General features: G+C 44.4%; 1 pseudogene; it reads left to right on the top strand.

The window, feature by feature from the left end:
* The first annotated feature begins 474 nt into the window (after nt 1-474).
* On the top strand, nt 475-5199 carry LOC107519257 (annotated as a pseudogene).
* The last annotated feature ends 1090 nt before the right edge of the window (nt 5200-6289 follow it).

The raw sequence follows: 6289 nt of genomic DNA, 5'->3' as shown, positions 1-6289 counted from the left end.
TCCAAAGCTCAGGGCAAAGTTCAAGGACCACACAATAAATAATAAATGAACAGGGATCAGACATGTCTTTCAGGGCTTATCAAAAAGTGCCTTGTACTGGCTCTACTTCTCCAACTTTCATTTCTGTCACCTGCTTCCAGGCTCCATAAGCAGACAAAAGCCAAGAGGAAAGAATTCCAGGAAGTCATCTGCATCCTTGGGGTGCTGCATTGTGATGAGATGCTTTTTCTGCTCCCTCTTCATTCACCAGTAGGATGTTTCCTTATACCACAGATGGGCCAATCTACCTCTGTCCAATTTGTAAGTGGAGGAGAACTGGAAGGCGAAGACAAAACAGAGAGAAGGGGTAGAGTGGAGTAGCTTCCATGCCCAACATTTAGCTTTTGGTGATGAATATGTGATTTTACTATGAGTCAAAGAGACACTGTGAGCCCTTTTTATCGTGATGCCTCAGAGGCAATCGTCTGCTTCAGGATGAAGCCGAACATCTCTTTTCCAACCACTGGCTGCCAGAAACTCATTGAAGTGGACTATGAATGCGAACTTTGTACCTTTTATGAGAAGCGTATGGCCACAGAAGCTGTTGCTGACGCTCCGGGTGAAGAGTGGAAGGGTTATGTGGCTTGAATCAGTGGTGGGAATGACAAACGGTGTCCCCAGGAAGCAGGGTGTCTTGACCCACAGGCGTGTCCGCCAGCTACTGAGTAAGGAGCACTGGAGAAAGAAAGCTCAAATCTGTTCCAGGTTGCATTGTGGATGCCAATCTGAGTGTTCTCAACTCAGTCATTGTAAAAAAGAGGAGAAGAACATTCCTGGTGTCACTGATGCCTCGTCACCTGGGGCCCAAAAGAGCTAGCCGAATCCACAAACTTTTCAATCTCTCTAAGGAAGATGATGTCCGCCAATATGTTGTGAGACAGCCCCTAAACTAAGAAGATGAGAAACTGAAAACCAAAGCACCCAAGATCCCGCATCTTGTTGCTCCACGTGTCCTGCAACACAAACGTCAAAGTATTGCTATGAAGAAACAGTGTACAAAGAAAAATAAGGAAGACGCCACAGACTATGCTAAACTTTAGGCCAAGAGATTGAAGGAGGCTAAAGAAAAATACCAGGAACAGAATAGAGATGTAGGCTGTCCTCTCTGAGAGCTTCTCCCTCTAGGTCTGAGTCCAGTCAAAAAGGAGATTTTCTAAGAGAAAGGAATAAGATCAGACACACACACACACACACACACACACACACACACACACACACACACAAGCAAAGGGACACTGTGGCAGACAGCCAGGCTTGAGGTTGTCTCACTAGTGTTCCACTCAAGTATCCTACCCAAGAGAACTTGATGCCAGGAGAGTTGACCCTGGTAACAAGAAACACCGGGGTGAATCGCCAAGGGTAGTAGCAGATGGTAGAAATGGCGATATGGGAGGCTACCCTTGGGGCGTCTGGATATTCACATAAGGACCAGTGAGGGAGCCTGATTTGATGTTTGCCGTAGAGACAGAGCCGACAGCCAGCCAGCACTGGCCAGAGGGGGCTTGACACACCAGTCATGTAAGAAACACTCGTCTGTCTCTCCCGTCTGTCTTCTCTGCGTCCACACAGAGGAAGAGAGGAGGCAGTAGAGGAGGGTTTCCCAGGAGCAAGTAAGTCCCTATACATTCCAAGTCCCTCCACTGGGGGGACCAGCCAGAGTGGGGGGAGGGGACATGGTCATTGTATTGAAGCGAGACTGAAGTTTTAAAATGGACTAGACTAGATTAGGCTTTTTATCCCCTGAAGTGATGGGAACTCTAGAGATCTGCCCAGGATGTTGTCAGGGGACACAATAGGGAGATTGTGAACACTGCAGAGTTGTAGGCAGGGAGCGTAAAAAAATAAAATCATTTCGTGTTTGACCCTCCTGTGAACTAGGATTGTTTGATAAACCAGATGTGGTAACCACTGTTTTCATTAACAAAGTGGCAACAAGCAAGACCGAGAATGATACAACTTTGGAGAAATGCACTGGAGATGAGTCACTGTGTGATTATGCGGGTGGGGTTTCCCCTGAAGGAACTGGAATTGCTCTCTGCCGCTGTCCTCAGAGGAGGTCAGTGGCGGGGCAGGAAATCAGAACACTGGGCCGGAGTAAGACTTACCCCAGGAAGGGTGCCCCCTGAGGCCCTGAGGCACCCCCTGGGGGCACTCGGGCTGCTAGGAATGGCAGGCTTCCTCCCGGAGGGGCCTATGCTTGAGCCTGGACTCATTCTGTGTTCTCTTTCCCATTCATTGTCCCTGAAGCTTCATTAAGATTTGATGGATGTCTTGCGTATTTTGCCTTCTGATGTCCTGAGGGGAATTATGGGGACAAGTCCTCACCACACTTGGAGTAAAGCAGTGCAGAAGGAGGTTGTGATTGCTGCCCTGAGGCCATGGTGCTGGTGGCAACAGCCAGCCTTGGGCACTAGTGAGAAGAGCTTTGCCCAAGAGTGACTATCTCACAACAGCCAGTTACATCAGAAGTAGTGGCCAAAATAGGGGCACTTGAGGGCCTGGTTGCTGATACGCGTGACAGGGGACCAGGGAGATTCTCAAGCCTAGCAGGAGACACTGGGGGTGGGGGTGCTAATTTATGTCAGTAAAACTAGTGTGAGTCAAGCCATATAGTTTGAGTTATCCAACAGCAGAGTGAGCTCCTTGTCACTATAAGTGTTTAAAGGACAAATATTTTCCATTTAGGGAGTCTTCTAAAGGGGTTCTTGTGACATTTATTTATTCAATATGCATTTAATTTTGCATTTACTGCATATAAAACATTGTGTGCTAAGTGCTTAACATACAACCAATCCATAATAATAACCAGTTTTATAGATGAAGAAACAGGCTTAGAAATTAAATAAGTTGCCTAAGGTCTTAACGGCTAATAACCAGTAGAGATAGGGTGTGACGATGGGTTGTCTAACTCCAACCACTATCTTGTACTCACTCCAAAGGTGAGTACAGTAGGTAGAGAACACTAGTCCAGTGGAGGAGGCTGAAACAATTATAGAATGATTCATTGAAGCGGATATACACAAATAGTTACGGGGTCCATGACTTAGCATAACGGAAGGAGAGCGGAATGGAGGGGATGATCAGGAGACACTCCTTAGAGGACACAGTCTCCAAGACTGTCTTGGAGTTACAAGAAGGAGGGAACACCATGGTGGTGGCTGAGAAAAGGCTGACGTTCTAGACAGAGGGCCCAGCGAAGTGATTCTTACAGAGGGGTAGTCCAATAAATATTTGTTGAGTACTTGAATGACAGCATGGGCAAAGTCACCTAGTCAAGGCACACAGCTTTGGGGGGACAGGGGTGGAGAGACTACAAGCATGTCAGCATGGAACGCAAAGGGCAAGGCAAAGAGTGCCAGCCAGCGAGGCTGCAGATACCATGGAAGGCCATGAGCCGAATGGTAAAAACTAAAAATAAAAAAATAAAATAAAGGAGCTCTGGAGACAGTGGAAACGTTCGGGGTTGTTTTCTGAGATTAGATTTTGGAATCTGAGATTCTGATGGCGAGTACTTCCAGATGACGAGAAGATGCATTATTTCACCCTAGGAGTGCTGGCTGAAATGAACAGGTGGTGAAGGTCATTCGAGTTCAAAGCATGTCCCAACACTTGAGGCTCAGTAAATTCCTTACAAGGCTAAGCATCTATAATTCTATTAATCACCTGGCTTTTCTTGAAATGAATGAGTTTGTAAAATGCTTTAGCATCATTATGCAAAAGCTGGTTGCCTAATTAAAAGTTGCTATTTCACTCAGCGTTCACAAACATGCTGCCAGGGAGCTATGATCAAAGCTTGCGATTTTTGTAATAGTACCCGATTCAGCATTTCGGTTTTGTGATGTGTGGACAGAGTGTTTATTTGTGACTCTAACACCCCATAACCTAGTGCAATGAAAACAAATAGGTCCAGTCATTGCTTTACAAGCAACTGATCAAGCTCAAATATGTGTTCCCATAAGAAATATATGGTAGCTTTAAGGATATAGGCAAACAGCTTGACTAGAAGGCTCTGAAAAGCCCTATCAGCCACTAAAGACATCTTTGATGAAATCTTTGTAGAAATCTTGAGAAGCTTCCACCAGTCCCATACACCCTCTCCTTAGACATCTGCCTGGAGTACGAGGCACAGGTAACAACTACCAATGTAAAAAGACACCTCTGGACATGGTTAGGTAAACAGAGCACATCTGAGCACTTCGGTACATTTTTACCCTTGAACAAATGACCTTGTGAAGGGCATGACTTCTTGCCACATGAGTCCTTATTGCACCTTGCTATTCTTTTGATCAAAAAACCAACGAAGATTCCAACAATGTCTAAGAAACTTGCTTAAAAGGATTCACTACCAAATGTAATCATTACAGCTTGAACTTTTGCCTTCTCCCCACAAGATAGCATATACATACAAATAGCTAATTCGAGTCAAAAGGAGATTAATTTTGGTCATCAGCAAAAGCAATGTGACAGAAATTGGAGATTCTTTGACGACTAAATTGAAGATGGTCTTTGTCCACTGCTACCTGGTCCTATATAGCTCCAAGGCTTCTGGAGAAAAGAGTGTCCTGAGATCCACAGAATCCCCATAATTTTCTATATCTTCTGGGTGACACTCAAAAAGATGAGCCTGGAGGGACACAACCCCTACCCAGTTTTGTCCTGGAGCCAGAACCCTTTATTGTGTTGTATGTCTCACAGCCCCACTCCTTCCCTGCTCCTCATGAGGAAAGGTCACATTGATCTCAACTCTATCATTTGAGAAAAACATTCCTAGCTTTAAAAAAAAATGACCTCAAGTTTCAGCTTGTAGTGAGTTTTTATGGTTGACTTACAAAGGCTAAAGACTGAAAGGGAACATGAGAGGCTGAGAATGGAAATGCTGACGGCTTTCTGACTTTACTGGTACTGACAAGCATCTACTTCACTTAAATCTCACAGATGCAAACACGAATCTTGCACCTCTGAGTTTCTTGTGGGGTTATCAGTGAGAGAGACAACAGGTGTGCTGACTTTACTGGAAATTCCCTAGTAAAAAGACCCTTACTAATATTTTGCAAATTGTGTTTCTAGGCTCTGACGACGTTCATTGACCATCAAAGTGATGCATTCCTGACCAATGTGACCAGACAAAAGAGAAACAAATCTTTTGTCTTAACCACATGACCCCTTGGGAGGAAGAAGCTTCTGCCAGTGAGTAGGTGCTTCTCAAATGCTTGGCCAGTGTTTAAGAGGAAGGGTCGGATCCTGACCAGGGCACAGCAAAGGCCTCTACACATGACCCAGTGTTCCCTAGTGTCTTCTGCCTTTAGATAAAAACTTCTCGGAAACGTGGGGTGAAAAGCTCCCATTATTTTGCTCTTCTCAGAAAATGATTCACAATATTTCCAAAACCAAGAGAATCTCTCTTATACAGTAGAATATTTAACTTTTCAAAGCAGGAATTGATCTTTGCAGACCTCCAAAATCTCCTTGTTCATTAAGTTTGTGGCTGTTAGTCTGTCATTTGCTAGTGATTCTGGCACTTTTGTCTCAAATAAATAGAATTTTTTAATGTTAATTTTTTTAACATTCAAACAAAATTTCCAGTCTCCATGAAGCACATTCAGGGCTCTAGTTCTGTCTTCTAGGTGGAGATTTGACAATGATGCAGAGGAGACGTGTGGGGCAGTGGAAAGATGCTGGAGATCAGACGCATGAGATCTCAGGCCTGCTAACGGTGGAACTCTGGGCTCATCCTATAACCCTGAAGCCTCACTTACCTCAGTGATAAGAACCGTAATGTGGCATGCTGAAGTTACATGAGATCAGAAGCCTAAGATCTGTTAAGAGGTCTGAAAGATGTCAAACAAAATAATGTCTGAAAAATCATTAAGTGTAATTATTCGGAAACTGGACACTTTCTCATTTAATAGATAGGATGTTTTTACTGTCTGCCACTGGGGCAGATTCCTTGGTTCTGGGTGCCATTTATACAACCAAGCAGTCCAATGCAGAATTCCTCTAAATGGCTGCAGAGTTGGTAATAGGGTTTAGGCAGGATCAGTGGCTTATCAGTAAAATTCCCCATGTGGTCTTATGGAGAAAAGTCAGGGCTGTTCTGAGGGCCTTTAGGTGCCAAGATGCTTTAGAAATATTCTGCCCTATACATCCTACACACCCTTATAGCTTGTCTTATATGCCTATACACCATTATTGCTTGAGTTTAGACCCCCTGGAACTGAATTTCTGCTATTGGAATTCTAACATATTCAAG

The sequence above is a fragment of the Rousettus aegyptiacus genome, unplaced genomic scaffold, assembly GCF_014176215.1.
Source record: "Rousettus aegyptiacus isolate mRouAeg1 unplaced genomic scaffold, mRouAeg1.p scaffold_m13_p_2, whole genome shotgun sequence".
NCBI lineage: Eukaryota > Metazoa > Chordata > Mammalia > Chiroptera > Pteropodidae > Rousettus > Rousettus aegyptiacus.
The sequence above is the reverse complement of the archived record's forward strand: the minus strand, read 5'-3'. Positions and strand labels throughout refer to the sequence as shown.